Source organism: Acanthopagrus latus, chromosome 20 (assembly GCF_904848185.1).
Source record: "Acanthopagrus latus isolate v.2019 chromosome 20, fAcaLat1.1, whole genome shotgun sequence".
NCBI classification, from domain to species: domain Eukaryota; kingdom Metazoa; phylum Chordata; class Actinopteri; order Spariformes; family Sparidae; genus Acanthopagrus; species Acanthopagrus latus.
Window position 1 is genome coordinate 9546033 of NC_051058.1, and position 23695 is coordinate 9569727.

The following is a 23695-nucleotide window of genomic DNA, read 5'->3' on the forward strand; positions in this document are numbered from 1 at the left end:
CCTTGAAGGAGAACACAATTTCATACTTATACTACATTGGGCGGACCCTGCCACCTTTCTAGCTTCAAACAGTGTTCTGTGGACCCTATTTTCCTCTGAGAACAGCTTGTTTATTCAGCTATGGAAAAAATGTATATATACAAGTTTACATTATTACCTCAATATTGTAAATACTGAAATTCTAAGTTTGAATTAATTCTCAAGTAATTCTTGTCACGCTGGGGCAACATCACCAAACTTTTAAGTTGTTTTTTTCACATTTGACTGGTCATTCCATACATGCAGTTTTTGTATCTCGGCGATCACTGACAGTGAGGTTCTGGCTCTTGCCCCATTCATTTAGATGGGGGCCTTGTCTTGTTAGCCTGAAATAACTGCCCGGGAGCATAGCCAAGATGGCTGACGAGCGGCAAGCCTTGCCTAAAAGGACTTTAGTGTAACTTACTGGAATTTGTAATACTGAAAAACAGTTTGACAAATAAAGTGGAATAATATAGAGTCTGCCAGTGGGACACGGTGCAGGACACTGACACGCATTCGCCATATATCCTGAAAAGTGGCCTGGAAATCTCCATGGCCTAATAACGCATGGCAGACGGAGCCTGTCATAGTGGCAGGCCAGCTGAAAGTGATTTGATGGGATGAAGAGAAAAAGCAGGAGAGGCGCATAGAGAGAAAAAGAAAACAGAGGAACACAAGGTGCTCGTAAGGAGACAGTCATCAGCCTTGTCCTCCCGTCTTTCTATAGACCTGACTGAATTTGTCCTGACAGCACAGAAGCGACTCAGACAACACCTCCCGATCTGTCTGCGCACAAACACACATCTCCTACAGGAAAGGCCAAGACAGAGGAGGGAGAGAGCAAATGAGGGTGTGAGTGAAAGTGAATAACCTACTAGATGAAGTTAAGTAGGGACAGGAACTGACTCAGGAGTGCCTGGGAGAAACTATAAAACAGTGAAAGAGGGAATAAAAAGGGAGAGACAGCAGATGAGGGACAAATTGATTTTTGTTAAGAGCCGGAGCGAGCGGTGGGCATGAAAAATGAAGCGATGGAAACGCAGGAGTGCATGAACAATGATGAGAAAATGGGGGGGACAGCCTGAACGAGGGAAAGTGAAATAGATAAAGAAAAGGGAGAGGGTAAAGAGAAGAGGACGTGATGAAGGGAGACAGAGAGAGAGACACACCTTGTCAGAAAAAAACAAACAGGAGAGAGCAGACGAGAACGTGAGCACAGAAGAGAGGGAAGACAGAGAATGAATGAAGACGGAGAGAGTGAGGGGAAGATGAGAGGACGCCTTATTTTCCTCCGTCTCAATTTGCACAAAACTTTCATTACCACCAATTTGGGCCGGGAGCCGTAGGCTGGACCATTAGGCGAGCCCGGCATCAATCAGCCTAATCTCCCTCCCAGGCTGCTAAATTACAGCGCCCAGTTGCTTATTAAAATTTGTCGCCCGTCTCCCAACACCCGGCCCTGCTGGAGATTAGACAGGGGGCCCCCAGACAAATCTGTTCCAGAGACGACGAAGAAGGAGAAGAAGAAGAGGAAGAAGAAGAAGAGGAGGAGGAGGAGGAGGGGGAGAAGGAGGGAAGGAAGGAAGTACAGGGACAGTAGGAGGGGAAAAAAGAGAAATGTGCTTGCTGAGACAGAGCGGATCAGAGTGGGGGGACGATCATCTGGTTTGATTTATACACTCCTGTAGATCTGGTGTGCACACACACACACACACACACACACACACACACACACACACACACACACACACACACGCACACCCTCTATGCATCTCTACACACTCTCATACATCCCAATACATCCCGTATACACCCGCCAACACATGCCCCCCAAATGCAGTTTTCCATTCCTGTCAACACTCCCAACACACACACACACACACACACAGGCTGGTGTTGAGAATGCGGGGTTTGCGACGCCTCCCGTTGCACACTCAATCAAACCGGCGGCCAGATAAGACGCATGATGAATGGCGTAATTGAAGGCGGCAGCAGGGTAATGCTGCATCGCTCCGGGTTTGGCGGGGGGGAGGAGTGAAGAAGAAGAGTGGCGAGTGGGTGATTAGCCTGCAGGATTTATTGTTATTGCTGTCTTATTAAAAAATACTAAGACTGTCTGCCTCGCCTACTATACCACACCTCCAGCGATGGAACATATAGGAGGGATGAGCACACAGCAGGGTTTGCACCTATATATATGGAGTGAGGGTGGGTGGGGGTGATTTGAAGTCTGCTCATATCGCAGAAATGCGGCTCTGCTACACATGAAGGTTGCGGGGGGGGGGGCATGATACTGTAAACACACGAGGAAAAGAATCCCGCACATTAATTCACACCCTGGGATTTCTCTCCCTCTTTCTCGCCTCTTCTCAGGAAGGAGGGGTGACACTTCTTTTAAGCGTCAAAAGCAATTCAGAGGAGAGAGAGAGAGAGAGAGAGTGGGAGGGAGAGAGGGAGAGAAAAGGGTCCGTGGAGTGACGGGGCTGTGTGAACGCCTGTAGGTCAGTGGGTAAAGGAGGGAAACAAGGCAATTCTACTCCAGGCTGCTGTGCACTCAACAGATCAAACACGTATCACATATCAGAAGCTGGCAAAGGTCTCTGACAGGAGTGAGCCAGATAGTGTACTTAACAGCCTTGAGCCACAGCGAGGCCGGTCACTCTGTATGCAGAGAGAGCAGAGGGACTTTTGATTTGCTGCCGTGTTAATGGATCCTGACTTGTGGCACATGAAGAGATGATTTCAATTAGTGAGGCTCAGGACGCTATTGTTAAGACACTCTATTACTCCCTTTTGATCAAAGCGAACTAAGTGGAACTACTAGGCTAGTGCTAGTGCTGGAATTGGTTTTAAGAGCCAGTTTGCCTTTCCATGGGCATGAGAGCCACTGTAGAGTCACAACATTCTGTTACTGTATACGTCTCCAGCTTCCCCAGCAGTGCTAGGAACAGCTGTCTTTACAAGTGTCGCTCCTGGCTTTGCATGCCCACGCTGGCATTTAAACATGACTGATCCTCGGGCTGATGTTGCTTCGATTTGGCATCCATAGAAAATCTTTTCTCCCATAGATAACTCAGACACTCTGGACTTGCTTTTTTTTGTTTGTCATTTTCACAAAATGTGGTCATGAGGGCTTAGTTGGTCACTGGTCACAATAAGCCCGCCCCCTTCACCCAAGTTACTGCTAAGTCAGCGAACTTGACTAAACCAAACGTATATAAATTACCTAATTCGTGAACATTTCTTCCTGACTTTACCCGTCTCCCTAAATTGTCACAGATTTTCACTGGCAATGGTGGTTGCTCTACAATGTAACAACAGCAACCCCGATGATGCTTCATGACTTTATCAAACTGCGTCTTTTTTGTGATTAACTTTGAGCAAAACAACTCTTTACGAGACAATGTGCACTTCTCTTATTTCTGACATCGACCATAAAATCAACCAAAACTCCCCCCCCCAAAAAAACGGTGTTTACTTTCGAAATACCGCTCTGGATAACTTGTATTACAGCCAATTAATGGGAGAGAAAACCAAAGCAGCGCTGTTTTCCTTTCCCTGCTCAAATACTGAGACAATGAGCAGAAACTCATTTTCATTACACACTTAAAAACAGATTAACTGAGAACACAAACAATGGAGCCAGCACGCAGACAGGCAGCACATGTAATGCAGCAAGCGAGGATACACAATTTCAGTGAAACCCTACACATATCCTAGAATTCAATCACTGCAATCGTGCCGTACGTGGCGAGAGTACAGCAACTGCGAGCGGTGTGGTTACACAGAGCATGTCCACTGTCAACACATACTGACACAGTAACCAGCACAGGGAAAACCACACATGTAAACACGGAGCCAAATGTGGTCTCCGACAAAGACCATTCAGCTGCTATAAATAGAAGAGGAACATAGCAGCTGCTTTGTCTGAAAGTTTCATTAGCATAGCACCTAGAGTATTCAAAGATAGAGGGGTTGGCAGTGGCGAGGAGATGTGAGCCAAAGCACTCGGGCCAGTCTGTTCTATTTTAAAGATGAATCCTTGATGCGCTGTTGATTCAGTCGGCCCTGTTTTGATATTTAAAAACTCTGTTGCGAGGTGTGCCTTTGATTCATGAAAGGAGTTCAATCAGGATGTGCTGCTGTATACAGAGAGTGTGTCTACCTCTGTCGGTCGCCAGCAGTTCCTTTGTGCTGCTGCTGCTCAGACTGATTGAGTGGTGTGCTGTTCGGCCAACTGGGCTTCCGGCTGGTGGACTGCCCGCATCGATTGCTCGGACGAGCCCCTTCTTCTGGTGCATGGGCAGGAAAAATAGACAGGAGGATGAGGAGAGGAGAAGAACAGAGTCAAAATAAAATAGCGAGGAGAGAAAGATAAGCAAGGGGGGGGGGAGAGGGAGAAAACACAAAAAAAGGGGAACATTAGCTTAAATGAAAGTTTATTAGCTGTATCAGTCAGTCAGTCGGGTGGGGGATTTGCCCCGGGCCTTCCATCCGTTCTCTCTATCTATTTTCCCCCCCTTGCCCCCCCTCTCTCTGCCTGTGTGTGTGTGTGTGTTTGTAAGGGGAGGGGTAGGCATGACGGGAAAACATTAGGTTGTTGGCGAGTCGCCTGTACACCAGCCAGTAATTGGCTTGGGTAATGGTCATGTCCAGACAAATGGTGTAGGCCCTAACCGTGTTACGAGCAACCAACTGCTCCTCCTGTATTCACAGCATAAAAGCCAGCACTGCTCGGATACCGCATGGCTGCAGCGCGCGTGTGTGTTTGTGTAAAGACTCACAAAACATCTGATTTACCGAGACGCAACTTTTTCTCTCCCCCCCCCCCACCACCTCACCGCTGATGTGTTCTGCATGGCCGGTGCGGGTGATTCATGATTTGCTTGTATCCTGTGTGGGAGACTGTGCTGTGATAAGGAGGGGAAAGATGGCAGCACAAGCCCCCGCTCACCTCGAGGGACAAACCAGCATCTGCCGGTGTCCTCCAAACAAGTGACAGATAGGAGATGGGGAGTAAGAAAGGGAGAAAGAAATAAGGGAAGGAGGGGGAGAGCAGAGGGGGGATGACAAGAGAGAGGGAATAAGAGGATAAGTCCCATTTTTCATCCATCCCTCCCTCTGCTCTGCATCACTTCCCCTTCTGTCTGATGGCAAGCTGAGCCGCTAATGTCCATTGTGTCTGGATGGGCTGCAAACACACATACGTATGTGTGTGTGTGTGTGTGTGTGTGTGTGTGTGTGTGTGTGTGTGTGTGTGTGTGTGCGTGTGTGTGTGTGTGTGAGTGTGTGTGTGTTTTCAGTTGTCGTGTGTGTAGTTATAGCCGTCCTGCTGTTGATGTTATGAGTGAGAATGAAATGTATACTCTGCCACAGGAGCTATGCCAGCTAAATAACATGCATACATGGATAAAGCTGAGTGTGCATGTGTGCGTTTGTGCGTGCGTGCGTGTGTGTGTGTGTGTGTGTGTGTGTGTGTGTGTGTGTGCGTGATGGCAACCCTTCAGCCATCCAGCTATCATCTCCCACCAGACAGGCCCCACCAAGCCAGCCCAGCTGGATAATGAGATCCATTATGATTTACGTGCCAAGAGGACAGCCAGACAGAACAAAGACATGTCCACACACACACACACACACACACACACACACACACAGACAGTTTGGTATACATGTCAGAGTGTGTATGTGCGTGGGCTCTCTGTCTCTTACTGTATGTGCTGATGTGTGCTGCCACTGTTTCATATTTCATTTTTTTCCATCATCTTTTTTGCCTTGCTCGCGCGCGTGTGTATGCGTGTGTGTGTGTGTGTGTGTGTGTGTGTGTGTGTGTGAGTATGTGTGAGTTAGCTACATTAGTTGCCTCGAGGGCATCCTGCAGTGGCTCTTCTTTCCTTTTGCAACTTGAGAACTCAGACCATTTCTCTCCCTCCATCCTCCTCTCCTCACTCACATACTCTTTCTGTCCACCTCTGCCTCTCACCTGAAAAAGCAAACTCATTGAAAGATTGAGAGTCCCAGGTACAGAAACTTCTCCATCTCTCTCTCTCTCTCAATAACACACACATGCACACACACACACACACACACACACACACACACACACACACACACACACATACACTCTCTGCCCCAGGGCCATGCAGCCAGAATGTGAAAGGTGAAGATTACAACTATGTGCTGCATCAAAAAAAGGTAGACCACACAACCTCACACTGATTGATCAGTACTTCTGCAGCACACTGCAGCTAGCCAGGGATTTGTTCCAAGGTATTTGTGTGTGTGTGTGTGTGTGTGTGCGTGTGCGTGTGCGTGTGCGTGTGCGTGTGCGTGTGTGTGTGTGTGTGTGTGTGTGTGTGTGTGCAAGCATGTGCTGGGATTTGTTAGTGGAGACCTGAAGTAGCTGTCAAACACATTTCGGGAAAAAAGGAGCAGGCTATTGCTTCATTCCACTTTTTGGGGATGGGGGTGGGGATGGTGTGTCAGCTGAGAAAAAAAAGCATTTCAAAAATTGGCTTCAGCAGATAAAAATGTGAAACATGTCACGTGAATAGTTCCATGGAAAGACTTTAACCAGGCTGGGTGTAAGCTTACGGGATAAGTTCTCCCCAAAAGATGGAAATTCAGTCATTATCTACTCGCCCACGTGCTGATGGAAAGTCAGGTGAAGTTTCGTAGTCCACAAAACATTTCTGGAGCTTCACAGCAAAAATCAGCATCGCAGCATTCTCCTACAACAACTGCAGTAGATGTTTTAAAACATTAAAAACAACCTCATTAAAACATTAAATGGCTCCAGACAACTGGTCCAGAGTAATTCATGTCTCCGGAGGCCCTGAGATCAAAGCATGATTTGAGAAGTATTTACACCCTCAACATGCAATCGAGCACCCACTTCAGATGGGGTGCATGCAAACGCTACACTGAAGATTTCCCTTGAAAAAGCACCAGAAATGTTTTGTGGACGAAGAAACTTCCCTGGACTTTCTTTTGTCCTGGGGTGAGTACATGATGACCACATCTTCATTTTTGGGTGAACCAGCTGGCTATGGTCTGAGTCATGATATCACATCAAGCACTCAGAGTGTTACTGCAACTAACACGTTTTACGCAAGTACAAATAACCATGCAGTGAACATTCAGGAAAGTGCTAAATCCCCCCCAACACACACACACACACACACACACACTGAAGCCCTGCCCACTCTCTCTGAGTGCAGGGCACAGAAAACAATGACGGGATTCTCTGCTGGTCCTGCTTTATGAAGTATTCAAGTGACGCCAGCTCAATTAGAGGCCTAAATGCCAAGATCCAGACCGGGGAGGGATGACGAGATGAACAGAGATGAAGGGAGATTAGGAGAGCAGGGACAATGAGGACACTAGAGGCAGGGAAAAAGGCATAATGAAGTGATGGGGAAGGATTGACTGCATGTAGATCTCTTAAAGGACATAGGGAAAATACAAATTAAGATGCAAAAGCAAGGAGAAAGAAATAGGAAGGACACAAACACAGTGGTACAAGAGCAGCAGACTCATGGTACAAAAAAATTGGATAAACAAGCCGAGACAGAGAGATTAATTCCCAGCAAGAAACACCAACAGGACTATCATGACCTCCTTGATCTGTCTGCCACTGCTCTGCCTTGTATACACACAGACACACACACACAAACACACACACACACACACACACACACACAATCCTCTCTGGTATGTATTTCCATCATCAAATCTGATCAGTGCCACTGTCCGCAAGCCAGCATTCACTCAACCGTGATAACCCCGGTGGGAAGGTACTCGCGCACACACACACACACACAGCGGCACTTTTTCACAACAAAATACCAAACCTTTTGACCACAGCACACACATACACGAACACACACACACACACACACAGGGTGAGCCTGCTGCGACCAGGCGAGGTAGCAGCGGAGAAGGCTCTGACATGCCCGGTTAAATTAAAAGGTCAAATAAATTAAATAAACATCAAAGTGAACGAGCCTTCAGATGAATGGTGCCGAGGCTCGGCTCAGAGGTGGAGCTCTGGGGGGTTGTCTCGAAGAAAATGAGGAGCGCCATAGTCATGTATTATTTAAAATACATAAAGGATAATTCTGCTTCATGACAACTTGGGTCTCTTGCTTTTATAGTTCTGGCTGTGATTTCCAGGGGTAATAATAACAGTGTGCTCACCAAGTTAATCGCTGCGATCTGGGAATGCGGCCACATCGCTAAAGGGAGGTCAGATGGTACCGAAACACGATTTCAAAGCTTTTAAAGACAAACCTCAATGTTAGCCGGAAGAGCAAACAAAGGCATCATTAATACCCAAACTGTCCTTTACAAACGTCCATTAAGGTTTCAGCATTTTTACAGACTGACTTTGTTGTAACAATGGCGCTGATTTCTAACATTTGTGAAACTGGTGAGTACTGTACTAAACAACGAAACTAAGAACCCACTTGTAATAAACATAAATTATCCCTGTGCCTGTTGGGTAAGTCACCCAATTAACAACATCATACTCATTATTATAATAACATAAACATTTCTTGATCAGAGCATCTCTATAGCAGTGAAAGTTGGCACTGACATTATAACATATGGAGCAGAAGTCCTGGTCTGAGAAGTCAACTGGTTTCAAAAATAAGTCAGATTGTATGTAAGCTTATGAGAAAATGATCTATTACCTCAGTGAACAGTTTCTGAGTTTATGAACTCAATCATTAGTTTTGAGTCTTCTTTAAAACAGCATAATGTTCATTTTATAAAGTATGGTCCAATTTAGCATAAAGTAGATGATAAAGCAGAATATACTGATTTGAGATGACGTTGTGATGTCATAGTGATGTATTGTAACAAAGAAACATGTTTCATGCCGTTTGATGGGAGCCCATACTACACCCATACTACAAACACTGTTTGTGGTATGGGTGGGCCCGGCTGCAACTGAACCTTTCACCATGCAGAAATTGTTCTCTCTGCATCCACTGACACATTTTTGTGGTTCTCAATTAAATTTCCATCAGCACGGACAAAGTGCTCAACCCCTTTCCATGGTTAGCCACTCTCTCAACTATTTGGACTTCTAAGCTGGTATGTGTGTTAGTCTGTGTGGGAGCTGAACCCACAACCCCTGTTGTGGCATGTCCCACGCTCCAACCCGCCCGCCAATCAGCACCAGTGTCAAAACCCAAAACACATGCAGAAACCCAAATAATTCCGTCTAATTGAGCACCAACAAAACAACACTGGGCCTCAGATCTGGCTGTGACAAAAAAAACCTAACGTCAATATTTCCCCAACAAACCAAACTCCGGTGAGTCCTCCCCCTCCCCGCCCGACCCCTCCTCTCAATCCTCCTTAACAAAACAGCTCTTCGCTCACTGTGGTGCCAACCCTAATCACTTCCCTCAGCACCAGGTGGTTCTCATTGACTGGGGCCCAGCTCCTCTGCTCGGCAAGACGCTTCGCCGGAGGAAATAAGCTCGCCTACGTGCGTTTTATTGCTCGTGAGCTCCATCGAGTTGCGCGATCCGTCCAACGCCGGCCTCCTTTTCTGAGCGGCCTGGTTTTTCGGTGTCTAGAAACAGCTGCTGCAGTGTGCACCACACCATCCAAAGAAACAATTAGAAACACCCTTTCCTTATTACTCCCCACCATTAACCGCCATTGTGTGGAATTAGTGGCAGTCTATGGAATAAGTGGATTCTAATTCATGCCCTCTTTTTCATGGGCCGCGGCTGCTGCTAATGAAGAGGATGAAAGAGAAGTGTTAATCAAACTGAGCATCTCATCTGCGGTAATAAGGGAGCAGAGGAGAGCCCTTGGAGTGACTCCCAAGTGATGTTTGTGCGTGTGCATGGAAGGGGAATAGACTTGCATCTGTTGCTATGCTGTTCTGTTACTGAATTTAAGTCTCTGTTAACTGATCAGTTAAACATAAATACACAAAAAAAAAAGAAATGCAGGAAATATTGTGTGTGCCTTGGCCTTGTTGTTTAATTGGTTTGCCCCGGCGGCCCGGAGGGATGAATGCCCCTCTAGGAGCCGATCCCACTCCGTGAGCAGCCTTTCATCCCTCCCAGGCTCCCTCGTCCTGGACCACAGTGCTAACCAGCAGGGTCTGATTAGATTTAAATGTCAAGAGAGATAGGACAATACAGTTATCTTCCAAATTATACCCCATTAAAGGGCCTAAGCAGTGTGCCTCCTTCCTCGACTAACTAATCACCAACCAGATTCATCATCTCGCAGACTGGGGCATAATTTGGCGGGCTGCGGTTTCCTTCGCCTCTCTCCTCTTTCTTTCTGCGTGTGTGTGTGTGTGCATACCCCACCATGCGCGAGGGTATCCAGGAGTGTCAGTAATGTGTGATCAGTGTGTGTGCATGCTGTGTGAGTGTTGCTCCGGAGGGAGCTGGTTTAGCGCCCCAGGCCAGTGCCCCATTAAAGAGAAAGTGGGAGAGAGAGACAGTGAGAGTGTGTGTGTGTGTGGAAGAGAGAGAGGGGAAGAGGGGCTCCTCATTTAGACAGCAGGAGTGGCAGGCTGTGTTCCACCTGCAGCCAACAGACAGACAGACAGACAGACAGACAGACAGACAGACAGACAGGCAGGCAGTCATCCCATCTGCCCCCTCCCATTTCACCTGCTGTCCTCAGGGTGTCATAGGGAGCCACGTGCCAAAATAATGGCGCTAGTACCTTCTGGTCTTTAATGTGACATCATTTTTTTAATTGTCTCTTCTTTCTTAAATCCTGCATTTCATCCTTCACTCTTCACACTCTTTCCTGTCGTTTTTTGATTCACTCTATAAGGAACCTTGACGCTTATCTGGCATGCATTACAGTTTTCATCCCATCATCATAAAGGTGCTGATAGCAGGGGGGGGGGGGGGGGTCTTATGGAGGAATGAGGAAACTGGAAATATAGGACTCACATCTCAAGGTGGTTTCCTTCATATCCTCGTCTCTCTTGGCTGCTTCGCCTCTTTCCGCATCTCCATTTCCTGCCCTTCCCACCTTTCCATATTCATCTTCTGTACTTCTACTCCATGTTGAGTCTCCTCTCCTTCATATCCCCCCTCTTCATCCCTCTTTTACCTGATCCTTTGTCTGTCCTTTCATCTCCATCTCTCTTTTCTCCCCTATTATCTGTCTTTTTAACCCCCCCGCCACCTCCACTCCTCCATCATGGAGCTACTTACATTGGTCTCTGACTTCATACCTCCGCTGGCGATTTATGCGCAGGAGCCTGCACGATGTGCATTAGGGGCCCCTGCCGTACAGCAACACATTATGGATCCTGCTATAAATAGCTGCCGTGCGTCCTGTAAAAGCTTTTCATTACATAGAGACATCGTTCGATCAATATAAGCCCCTGTGCTAAATCTAATTACCAAAACGAGCAGGGCTGGGAAAAAACTATATATGTATTTTCAAGATGATTGGGTAAGCGGGGCAGCCACTGTTTTTCGACCATGAGGTTTCAAGAGGACTCTTCACAAAATAAATAGCCTTTTGAGTACAAGGCTCAAGAGATCATTAGGATGTGGGGAGTATGAGGGAGAAAAAAATATGGAGGACTGAATGGAGAAGGAGTGGTTGGTGGATAATAAAGAAAGGAAAAACACAGTAGGTTTAAACATGAAGGCCGAAACTAATGATTACTTTCATAATCTGTTGTTGCTCACTGAAAAATGTCAATCATGGCTCCCAGGAGCAGAAGTGGAGGTCTTTCTTTCTTTCAATGTAAAGATATTCTAAAAAGCTGAACTCACAGAATTTTGACTTTTATGCTTTTGTTCTAAAAAATGACCGAAACTGATTAATGGATAGTCAGTGGTTGCCGACTTATTTAAAAGTTTGCCAGGTTATCAATTATTCACCGCAGCTCCACTAAACATGCAATCTCTTGTGTACACACAGAGGCAGAGACATACTTCAGATGTACAGTAGATGCACAAACAGACATCATGTTAGCGCCGAGGCCCAGCTGAAACTCCATGGGAGCCACTGGTCTGAGCCAGGCACGTAGCAGACCTTCATATGAGGTGCAGCTGTAGGAAGACTGGGAAGAAAAACTGGAGGGAAAGAGGGAGTGAAAAGGAGTGAGGAGGGAGAGAGAGAGAGAGAGAGAGAGAGAGAGAGAGAATAGGAGGAGCCCAGGGTGTCATTTCTCTCTCTGTCAGCTCTCTGCCTCCCCCATCCTCCCTCCCTCCCCCATCACCCCCTGAGATGTGGATGCTTCGCGGGGACAATTACCGACTGACACTTCATCATGGGCCGCGCGACAGGCGCTGACGGCCCTCGTCCAAACAAATGATGCTGGGGTCGAGGTTGTGGGCCTGCCTCCGAGTCTGCCTGCCTGTAGCCCCGCAGCACGGCCCTGCACGGCATTAGCACACACACACACACACACACACACACACACAGACGTAGAAAAAAAAGCTACATTAAAAGAGACTCCTCTCAACCAACCACCTCCTTCCTTTAAGAAAAACACATTCATCAGCAGAGGGGGGGATGGTGGGTGGTTGGGGGGGGGGGGGGGGGGGGGGCTTCGATAGAGGGATGGAGGGTGGTGGGGGGGTGCTACAGTACTGTCAAACCCCATCCCCCTAAGGTAAAGAGAGAGCTCTTCATCTTTGTGAGGCAACTAAGACTCAAACACACACACACAAAAAAAATCTCCAACCCTCCACACACACAACCAATCAGATAATGGGGTTAAACAGCAGCTTAAAAAAGCCAACGAGGCAAAAAAGCCAGCAATCAGGACAGTGACACCGGCATGCATCAATTAACCCCGCGTCGTGGTGGAGCACAGATAACACCCTGACCCCCCCCCCCTTCCACAAGCAAAGCGATCAGCACGCTCCTTTGCCTTGAGTGCAGCTAACTTTAGATCCAGAAAGTAGGTCGATTGCTAATAGTCAAAAAAGGGGGCAGCGTATAGTGTTTAAGGGAAAAAAAAGATAAAGAAAGAAAAAAAGAAAAGCCACGTGGAGGACCTGCTGGTAGGGGTCCCTCAGCTTGACAACCTGAACCTGCAAATTAATAAGCGCTGCCTGTGATCTCAGTCTGGGGAGGCCCAATGAACAACAATTGAGACAGACATCAAACGCTTGACAAACGCTGAAACAACACTTGGTAAAGAGCTCACCAGTCTCTGAACGCACTCACCACTGTACATACAGGATGGAGAGGAGGGGGTTGGGGATTGGGGGGGGGGGGGATGGAGAAGAAAGCGGAGACAGAGACAGCATAAACAATGAAACATTTATCAAAGCGAGGAGCGCGGCACCTTCTGCGATGCGCGGGCGGACTGCTAATGCAGGTGGCATTGTTGCTGTGGTATCCTGAGCTGCGACTGCTCGCTTCAGGTTTGTGAAAACTCAAAAAGCAAACCTGCGCCCTGTTGGCACTATACTTTGCAGATGCCCTCCGCCGTCCCCCCGGGGAACTCACTTTGCATTGTTATGCGTTTATTATCACATTCTTCTCATTCATAGTCCTGATGTTTTCCCTATTGGCAGCCACGCTTGATAAATGTGTTTATGGCGTCTCTCACGTCTCAAAAACCCTTGCACAAGCCGCCGTCTAAGATAAATAAAAGGAGAGCTGAGATGGGGGGGGGTAAAAATGAAGGGCAGGGGAGAAAAAATACACAGCGGGAGCCATACGTCATGTTGGAAAGGCCCTTGAGAATGCTTTCAATCTTTCCGTCAATATTCAGCGCGCAGGCCTGTACACGCCATCATTAAAAAGGGGACGCTTCCCTGTTTATTTATCATAAGGACACATGGCTGACAGCTTCCTGTAAACAAGTCGTGTGTTTAAATATGTGCGTGTGTGTGTGTTGGTGTTAGTGTGCAGACGCTCGCTGCAGCTTCCACGGGCTTTCATGAGCGTTATCTATTAAAATGGATGGCTGTTGCTCAGTAATGTGGGGGGAACAAGTGATGGAGCTGGCCAGTGCTTTCTGATAATGGCTGTGAGGGCTGATCACTGTATACAGGGGCTGAGGTTGTTTAACAGATGAGAAATAAATGCTTTTTCCAAGTTGACTGCTGGAGAGAGAGCTGAAAAGGACCTGATACACCAGGCGAGAGCAGAAAAAGAGGTGGCATTCATTTTTTTCCAGATGTTTCACCAGCCTCAGTCACCTCCACAATAACACAATGTTTAAATAGTGAAAGACTAGCAAGTGATGAAAGAAAATCGTTTCTGTCCTTGATGGTACAAATATTGTACTTCTTTCACTTTTGTACAGTTTCCTACATCACAGTCTTTTTTAACTGCCAGGAGCACTTAAATACAGACTTTTTAAGTGCATCTAAAAATCCACTGACGTGGTCATTATCGGCACCAAAGGTTAGTCAGTCTGCTCACAGATAAGCTAAAGCTAAACAATTGTTGGCCAACAGCTGGGACCAGTCAGGCTGTCAGTCACTCAGCAGCACTGATAAGCTCATGAATTCCTGGTATCTACAAGTAACAATTTATTCATTCTTGGATGCAGAGACCCATGTTAAGAAGAAGATATGTCAGACTGGTCAAGCAGGAGCAGGTGAGGTGTGTTCGCGTGCATATGTGAGCGTGTCCAGGCCCACTGACCCGCAGAGAAAGACAAATGGCTGTAGCGGGAGGGCTGTGCTTGACATTTAGGTTTCGTGCAGTAATGGACGTTGACCTGCTGGGGTCAAGCCTGGCAGCAAGGCATCAGAGGGGGTCCATTCCTGCACATCCCCTGTAACTAGACACTAGCAAAACAGCGGTGGACACACACACAAGCACGCACACATAATCATTCACTCACTCAGTAGAAAAGAAGACAGAGGGGCATCCCACATGCCACAGGTTGGACCACATAGGTGGGGTGTCATTCTAGAGAGAAGACAGATGTTCGCTACTTGGTTTTGAGTGTCCCGAGCGGCATATGCTAGCAAAGCTGTAGCCAGATTACGTGGCAACAGTAGTTTTCCTTTAGTACAAGGACCGCAGAACAGCGGTAGCTTCTGTTGTTAAGAGAGTACCCTGTGTTCACCCACAAGTCGGCAACAGGAGGCTACTTTATATACTGTTTGTGACAGCTTTGTGGTAATAATGGAGCCCAGGCCCCCGCTAGTGCGAGTGGCTTGCTCAGTCAAGTGAGACTTTGCCTAAGATAACACACACACACAGACACACACTCACACACACACCAGGCAGCCTCCTTCATGCCTAATGAGACCACTGGGAGAGAGGAGAGCAGGAGGCAGGCAGAGGAGATGAGCAGAGAAAGAGGAGAGAGAGGATGGGAAATAAAGTGAATAGCAAGGTAAAAGGAGTGGAAGGGAGGAAAAGACAAACACACTCACAGAGTTAGAAAAGCAATGTGCTCCAACTTTTGAGGTTTGGGATTGGAGGGAGAGAAGGGAGGGATGGAGGAGTGACGACTTGGACTGCTGCCAAAGAAGGAAAAGGGAGATGGAGGAGAGTGGAGGTGTCAGAAAAAGAGGAATGAGAGTGAGAGAGAGAAAGAGAGAGAGGGAGCTGAGGTACAATTCTAGGGTTAGCAGCGGGTGGTTATGCAATGTACACAACACAGGAGTGGTGGGGGATCAAACACATGGGGTGCATACATAACTAAATCTGACACCGTAGTGCAACAAGAGACGATGAGCAGGGAGAGAGGGAAAAAAAAAACAGGCGAAACAACACTAAAATATAAAGCGAGAACAGACACTCCCCCGGGATGGAGGGAAGGAGGGAGGAAGAGCGAGTACATCGGGTACACTGGGTACACATCATCTCTGAGTAACAATGGATGGGGGGAAGGCAACGACAGAGAAAAACAAGCTAACAGAAAAATAAAAGATAAAAATATGTCAAAACTGCTCTGCCTCTGCCTCTGGCACTACAGCATCATCTGCTCACCCAGGCAGGTGCACATCGCAGGGCTGAGGAGAGGGAGGGGGGCTGGGTTAAGTGAGTAAATAACTCGTAGTCCAAAATGGGGAGAGGCTTAAATGTCCGGTGACAAGAAATATGGACAGACAGGCGCAGCTGAGCCTTTGGTTTTGCTTCCGGGGAAAGCGGGGCATGAATTATTAACAGGCGCTCGGTCTAATGAAGTGAAGATGAGCCACTTGGCTCCGTGCACATCAGAGCAGGCAACCATGCTTGTTTGGACTATAGTGTTCAGGCCCCACAGCAGGTCGGAGCGTCAACAAGTGACATGTCACCTATACCACTGCCGTGAACACCACTCCGGTTGTCTAGGAACACACCGTTGATTTCTGGATTCACTGCACACCGCAGTCTTTCCTCCGTCAACACCATGCTCAATGGCAATGTCGGCCACATATTTAATGGACCGCAGAGTAGTCGTACATCACATAAAGAAGAAGTACAAAAAAAAAAAGAGGAAAAAATGTGTTGCACACATTTCCACTCAGCTGGTTTCTGCCCATCAGCAGAACATCAGCTGACTTTTTGACCACATGTTTATTGCAAATGTAGCTGGAGCGTGAGACAAAGTTTTCTCCTTCTTCCTGGTGTCAGCTGGGCACCGGGAGGGAAACCTAACCAAGCTCTATGGTACAGTCTTCACGTGCAGAGCCTGGAAAGGGAAAGTCTCAAAAATGCACCGCTCTGGAGGCCTGTTCAAAACGCAGCCCCAGTCCCAGCCACCCTGTCGATTGTGAACAGTCCCCAGCGCATTTTCTCGCACCAATTTGTGTCAAATATCAAGGGATTTGAACTACGCTATCCTCCATCAGTATCAGTGGTGTAACGAAATGTTGTTAGTCACTGATCCACACCCTGATTTTAATGATCCGGAAGATTAGTACTGTTATCAGTTGCACCGCTAATGAACGTATAGCTACCTGGGTCAATAGTTTAAGCTGCACAGTTTTCTGCAGACTCCCAACATATCCAGACCAATCATTGGAAAGAGGACAGTACAGAGTGGATGGAGAATAGATTTATTCCTAATAAAGCGGTGTTGCTCCAGGGTACAGTCACTACTTGTCTGCTCTCTGCCTGCCTCCTCTTCCGGCAGTCCGCATGCCACTGCTAATCCCTCATAGACCCAGAGGAAGGCTTCGGGATTATCCCTGTGTGTGAGCCGGGAAAGACAGGAAGCTGGCAGGCACATATTGTCTGAGTGAGATGCGGCGGATGACTGTAACACACTCCTCAGGGGAGACCCATCCTTTCTCTGTGTCTCTGGGTGTGCACAATTTTGCAAAGTGCTGGTGTTGTTGGTGTTGGATGGTGACCTTGCTGACCAGCTAGACGCCTCCTGGATCTCGCTGCCTCCAAAACAACACTCAATCCCTGCTTGCCTTGGCCCACATACTGCAGGGTGGTTGGTAGCACTGTCCAAGTAACAAAAACCAGGTCGAGAGGGAAAAAGTGTCTGACGGAGGCAATTTCTCCTACATGCGGTAAACAACTACAGAGAAGGTCACAAAAAACGGTGGACAAATGCCTTCAAAATCACTGAAGCAACCAAGCTCATTTGAATTTGAAAGATGAGTTTTCCATGTTTGTTTGTGTCTGGTTTCACTTGTTAACAAATTGCACCAAACCGCAAAAGCTGCATGCATGAACACAAAGTCCCATTTCCAATTTCGACCTGGTTTTCAAGGGCCTCCCTGCCCCTTAGAACAGAGTTACATGTGCTAGTGGCTGAAATCTTCCCAAATGACACCGGGCGACCCTTCAAGACCCTCACACCTCATCAGTAGCTGTCAGTGGTGTTTACATGAACAGATGTGACTGGACATTTCCAACATGCTGTCTTTAGTTATAGTGATTTGTCTTGCATTCTGTCTATCAAGCCATCAAATAAATTAGAGCACTGCGTCATTACCTGGACACTAGCAGAGCTTATAAGCTAAGATCAGCAACATGCGTTCCTAATCTGCCAGTCTGTACTGATATTCACTACACTGTTGGACTTTAGTGTCACATGTCATCAAAGGGGGAGTGCAACATTGAAATTCATCAAAATGTGGCATTAGCTTGTTAGCTAGTTAGCTAGCAAAACATTAGCAACCTAGCAGCAATTATAAAGAAAAGGACTGTAAGACATGGAGACAGATCTCATAACCCTTTATTTGCAGGGCCATGTAACCCAAACACATCGCCCTACCCCTCCAGTGTTTCCCACACATAGACGTTACTCAGCAGGGCATCCAGGTTTAATAACAACCGAGGATTTTGCATTTTTATACTTTTATTTGTCTTTATCTGTCCTAGAGACTCTGCCAACAATGCATGAATGCAGTATGAATACTGAAAAAAATCATGGGTGTGGCAACATCTTGTGTGTGAATGAGTTACACACACACACACACACACACACACACACAACATATAGCCATACAGGGATAAAAGGGCCCTCAAGTTAAGAGCAAAGAGTCATCATAAAGTAAAGCTGAACATTTATAATATCCGCTCATATAACGTAATCATCATTATACTCTGTCTATATGGGCTTATAGTTGGATGTGTTGTTTACCTCTAAATTGAAGGAGAGTGTAGTAAATGGTGCAATATAGTATAACTGAACACATTATTGTTATTATCCAATATACATTCTGGGTAATAATTCCTATGGACACATGTTTACCTTAGGCGGCAGCTAATTAGGCCACTCCAAGGCATGCAAACATAAATACACAAACATGGTCGAGTGTGTGACATCAGTGTCACGGCCTGCCATTATGAAGACAATTGACTATGAAGCTCTCAGTGCAGTCACAGTAATATGTTTCTTTATCATTCAATAAGGCAATTCTCTTCTACAAGACTCTCAGTGGCACTTTGCTCAATCCTGAGGAGCCTGCAGGCAAGAAAACAATGCTCAGGTGTGGAAGTGTCTCTTTGCTACATTACAATCAGTAAATATGTGCAATTTCACACTGTGCGAGGTGAAGCCGAGCCTGAACAGAAGGGCAGCTTTATATTTTAATGAACAGCACAGATGCTGCATGGTGCAACTAAATCTCAGCAGTGTAAAGGCCACACCCTGAGCACATGTTATACACAACTCCTTCATCCTTCCTGCTTTTGCTTTTTACTGCACATTTTCCAGCTCAGGAAGGACCCTATATCACTGTATATAATACATCAGCCACTACTGTCGTTAATTTCTTCTCTCTTTCCCCTTTCTCTCTCCTCAGGGGTTCCCAGTGGCTGTCCAGAGCACATGTGTTTTGGTTTACCTAGAGCGGAGCCCTATCTGAGCCCGGCCTGAGAGCAGACTGCGGGCTTTGTCTGTGGCTCCATTAATCAACTGTCCTTTAACAAAAACAGAAAACCAGATGAGAGACAAAGGGAAGAGACGTGGGGGGTGGGCCCTTATTTAGGTAGAAAAAAAAAAAAAGGCAGCAAGGGTAAAAAAGAAGGGAGAGGGAAGAGAGAGAAATAGAATGGGGGGATGCTTGACCCAGATCCAGGCCTTCAATAAATCAAGCAGCAACAATAACAAGCAAAGTTTTCATGTGGCTTGACTGATTAATCAGGCTTTTTTTTCTGACATGGGAGGTGAGGGAGTCTTTTCTCCTTTTCTCTCTGTCTGTTCTCTCTTGTGGGAGGCTGAGCGAGAGGCTGAGCGAGTCTTTTTATGTTGGGTGTTTATGTCTTTATGCTGCAAGGTTTTAGAGGCCTGCATCGTTCATGGTTTAATGAGAGTAAGGCCTTCGCTTCATGGTGCAACAGGACAATTTCTAGCCAAGGTTTGTGGCGAGACAGGGAGGTTGGACTTGCACCTCCACACACACACACACACACACACACACACACAGGTATACAGATGTATGGAGGCACAAACATGCAGACACAGGTTTCTTTTATAGTATAAAAAAAGTGCTGTTTATATACACACACTTTCTACACAGCGAGCCACAGGATGTGAAGCAGCCCTTCGAGACTCTTTGCGAGGTGCCGATCGATCCGCATTGAGTGTGGACAAGGAGGTCTCTGGATCGATAGGGGGCCATTACAGAGATGTGCCTACTGGGACCTGGAAGAGGAGGTGTGTGTGTGGGGGGGGGGGGGGGAATACATCTGGGCCCTTGATGCTGTCTTCCTTACCTCACTGGTGGGAGGTTTTACTCCACGTGAGTGTTCAGACACACAACTGTGGCCATGTACGTGCATTAAGCCTCAGTAAGCCTTAAGTTTAATGGTGAAGTACCATACAGGCACATGCGCAAGCACACACACACACGCACACACACCAACTAATGGCATCCCAGGAGACCTGCTGCCATGCCAGCAGTGCTCACCCTCGTCTCCTTCTCTTAATCTCCTCTTTTTCCAGCGTCCTCATCTACAATCATCCTGCGGGGGGAAGATTCTTTCTGTCTCCCTAACTCACTTTTCAGTGACGTCTTCCCCTCTACTTCCAACAGCCTCCCTCTCCCTGCCTCTCTCGCCTCGCTTTCCTCCTGTGAACTGCAGTGTCACCAGAGCTGCCTGTGCTGTGCTCTGTCAGTGGATCCTAACATTTTCTGTCACCCTCTTCTCATCCGCCGCCCCTCTGCTGCTCGCAGAGAAGAGCACTGACTGTTCTATTCTCCCTCTCTTACATAAACACACACAGGCACACACACACACAGACGAAGTTGGGGAAACAACAGCATTGTTATTTCCACAAAATGTCTGGCAGTGACATAATCCCTCACCACTTCCAGTTTTGAAGTACTTGAGGCGTCTGCTCACAGCTCAAATGACTTTGAGAAGGGACTCGGTGGGGATAATGTAATTAGTTACTAATGTAACAAGGATTCACATGTGTTGCAGTCACTTTTTGAAAAGAAAATCATTTCAACCATTTCACGCCCAAAGAAATTCATATGACAATATCTAAACCCGAGCCTGTTAAATTGCAACATTTTCTAATTAAAATACTCTCATACAGGTGCTCATCACATGATAAGTGCACACAGATGAGACAGTCTGACAGGCGAATGAAACCAGAGAGGCAGTCTCTGAGCTGGTTCTTGCATTCGTCACCATTCCACAAAAAAACAGTGAAAGAGAGATTCGTATGTAATCCTCCTACAAGGAATTGGAGAAGGAGGAGGCGGTGAAGGAGGAGGAGGAGGAGGAGAAGGGTCTCCACCTCCTACTCGCCATCGCCCTCTTTTCTGCGGGCCATCTCCACCAGCACCGTTATTAAAGGACGGTTTTAAAACAGTGCATTTGGAAGATGTTGTGTAGACGAAGGGCTATTAAAAGTCAGGCAAATGCCTTTACCAGTGCTTATGAAATTGCGCCGAGGTGCCATGTCGGCTCCTGCAAGTGCCGTCCAAAAAAATCCTTCTGTGGCTGATCAAAAAGAGTGTGCACATGTGCACACAACACACACACACACATGGATGTACACACAGTGTCTGGGCTCAGCTAGCAGTCCCCTTTGGTTTGGAAGGCTGTAGCGGGCTATAACAACTACAGCCTGGCCGCCCTGTTAGTAGTGGGCTCTCTGTTTCAGCAATCTGGGTTCTCTTTGCCTTTGGACCGGGACCAGGTCAGGCTGCACAATACACCCCTGTGTTCACACAGTGAGAGAGAGGGCGAGAGAAAGAGAAAACTGCAAACATGTCAAGCTATTTGCACACACATGTTTCAATATGTGCAAGCATGTATGCTTGAGTATGTTTTGGTTGTGGGAAAATGGCACATGCGTGTGTGTGCATGTGTGTGTTTTATGACTGCTGTGCTCAACCACACCCTTTTCTCTCATGCATGCTGGATTGCAAGGCCTCCCTCCTATCTCCCCAACCTCCATCGTTACATCATCACCGCCTCAGCTTTTTTGCTACCTCAGCACAACCAATAATTTTGGGACCCCTGGCAGCACTTTCCCTCCCCCAGGCGGCATTCAAATGGTGTTTGTAGAAACAGCCAAGAGTTAAGTAAAGTAGTAACACATATCACTGTCAGTGTGAAACAATACAGTGAAAAGCAAATGCAACTGTGACCACTAGAAGAAAAAAACAGACTGCAGATACAGAGTGGGCCTGTGGCCCTTTAAGGAGCACAGGCGGCACCTGTCCCTTTAAGATCTATTTCTCACAGCTTGTGGGTGCTGAGCCGAGCTGAGCAGGCTAGCCTGAGCTGAGCTGCGCTGTGCTGTGCATGTATGGTAACAGGGGGGAACCGCGCCGCCCAGCCTGCCAGCCCACCACAGGGAATTTGTTTATGTTTCCTCGCTGCCAAGTTCCTGTCAGGAGGCGCCCCAAAGAGGAACTGCAGACTACTCAGTACAGTTAGCTACGCCCTCTTGCCTAGAGTGGCTGGGGCTTTCTGCATACAGTATCGGGTGGTGCTTTGTAGCAACACTCAAATCCAGGGAGGTCTCTTCATCAATTTCAGCACTCACTCACACACACACACACACACACACACACACACACACACACACACACACACACACACACACACACTTCAAGCGCTCGCTCCAAACCAGCACTGAGAGCAGCGAACTTTATAGAACAAGTTCTAACAGAAAGCTTAATTTATGAGCCCAAACAGATTAACACCAATTTACACAAAACACGTTACATAAAACAGCACAAAGGCATTGTTTCATTAAAGCAATGCTTTACGAGTGGCACTTTGTTATGCAGTGGATTATGGGTATTGTAAAAAACTGAGCACCACCACATAAAAACACAGTGAACTGGATTGGCAAACTTGTGGGCATTAAGTCAAGCTCTTGTGGGGAAAAAAAAAAAAAATCTGAATTACTCTAATGCAAAAGACTTCCAATCGCACACACAAACATTTCCTTGAATCATAACAAGAGTGCGATCCATTACTGCCAGTGAAACAATGACTGCATCACTTTTGAACATTAATACAATGCTTCATCCTGGCATGCACATGCTATTTCTTGACTCATCCACCACATATGAGCCACTCTGTCAAGCAAGGTCAGCAAGTGCGTCGGCCTCTATGTTAAGTGCTGCGGCCACCCGTAAGTTTGTCTCCCTGCAGTAAAGGAAAGAGCCTCTCACTTGCAGTTATGTCAAGGACGCGAGGCGTTTTGTCTTTAAACCACGCAAGTGCGATGTCCAGTCAGTGTGTGCGGTAGGAGATAGAGAAGATGTGCGTATGTGTGAGTGAGTGGAGGAAGGAAAGGTCAGACAAGGCCACACAAAGGGGGCGTGGGACCCAGGATGGCGAGACGGAGGAAGAGATAGAGAGAAAAAAGGGGAAGAACAAAAGATGGAAGCGCAGATGGAAAGATGTAGGCTGGGGTTGGGGAGGAACTGGGTGAAAGCAAAAACAGGAAGCCATTTATGTCAGCTTGGATGGCGGGACAGCGCCCACTCCCTGTCACGTGCTGGCACATTCAACTGCACTTTGACTGTACAGCCTGAAACTCCCCGTTTACGCACACAATGAGAAGTAAACCAGTGGCTGCAGGGAAAGGCAGTGGCTGCGTTTGCCTGAATGAGATCCATGATGCCTTTTAAAAGTTCTCTATTTTTTTTCTCTGCGGGTGAAGTGCACACTGTGAACTGCGAACTTCGACTGAGCATCAGGACGTTAGCGTACTTCTGCAATTCTGCTGATGGTGAGGAAGTAAGATGCCATTCAATAGCTTTGCTATTCAAATGCCTTACAATAAATGAGCTCAGCAGCTCAGAAGTAGTTT

The 23695-nt window shown here is 47.0% G+C and overlaps 1 protein-coding gene across 6 annotated transcripts in view; it reads right to left on the minus strand.

The window, feature by feature from the left end:
• The window catches only part of raraa (retinoic acid receptor, alpha a), a 147551-nt gene that overhangs the window by 101911 nt on the left and 21945 nt on the right, over nucleotides 1–23695 (minus strand). For 3 of the 6 annotated variants that reach the window (XM_037081427.1, XM_037081422.1, XM_037081423.1), the window contains one exon: nucleotides 4187–4313. The gene's annotated coding sequence lies outside the window, so the exon portion shown is untranslated. Of the gene's footprint in view, nucleotides 1–4186; nucleotides 4314–12291; nucleotides 12416–23695 lie in introns of all 6 variants that reach the window. The other 3 variants (XM_037081426.1, XM_037081424.1, XM_037081425.1) reach the window with 2 other exon arrangements.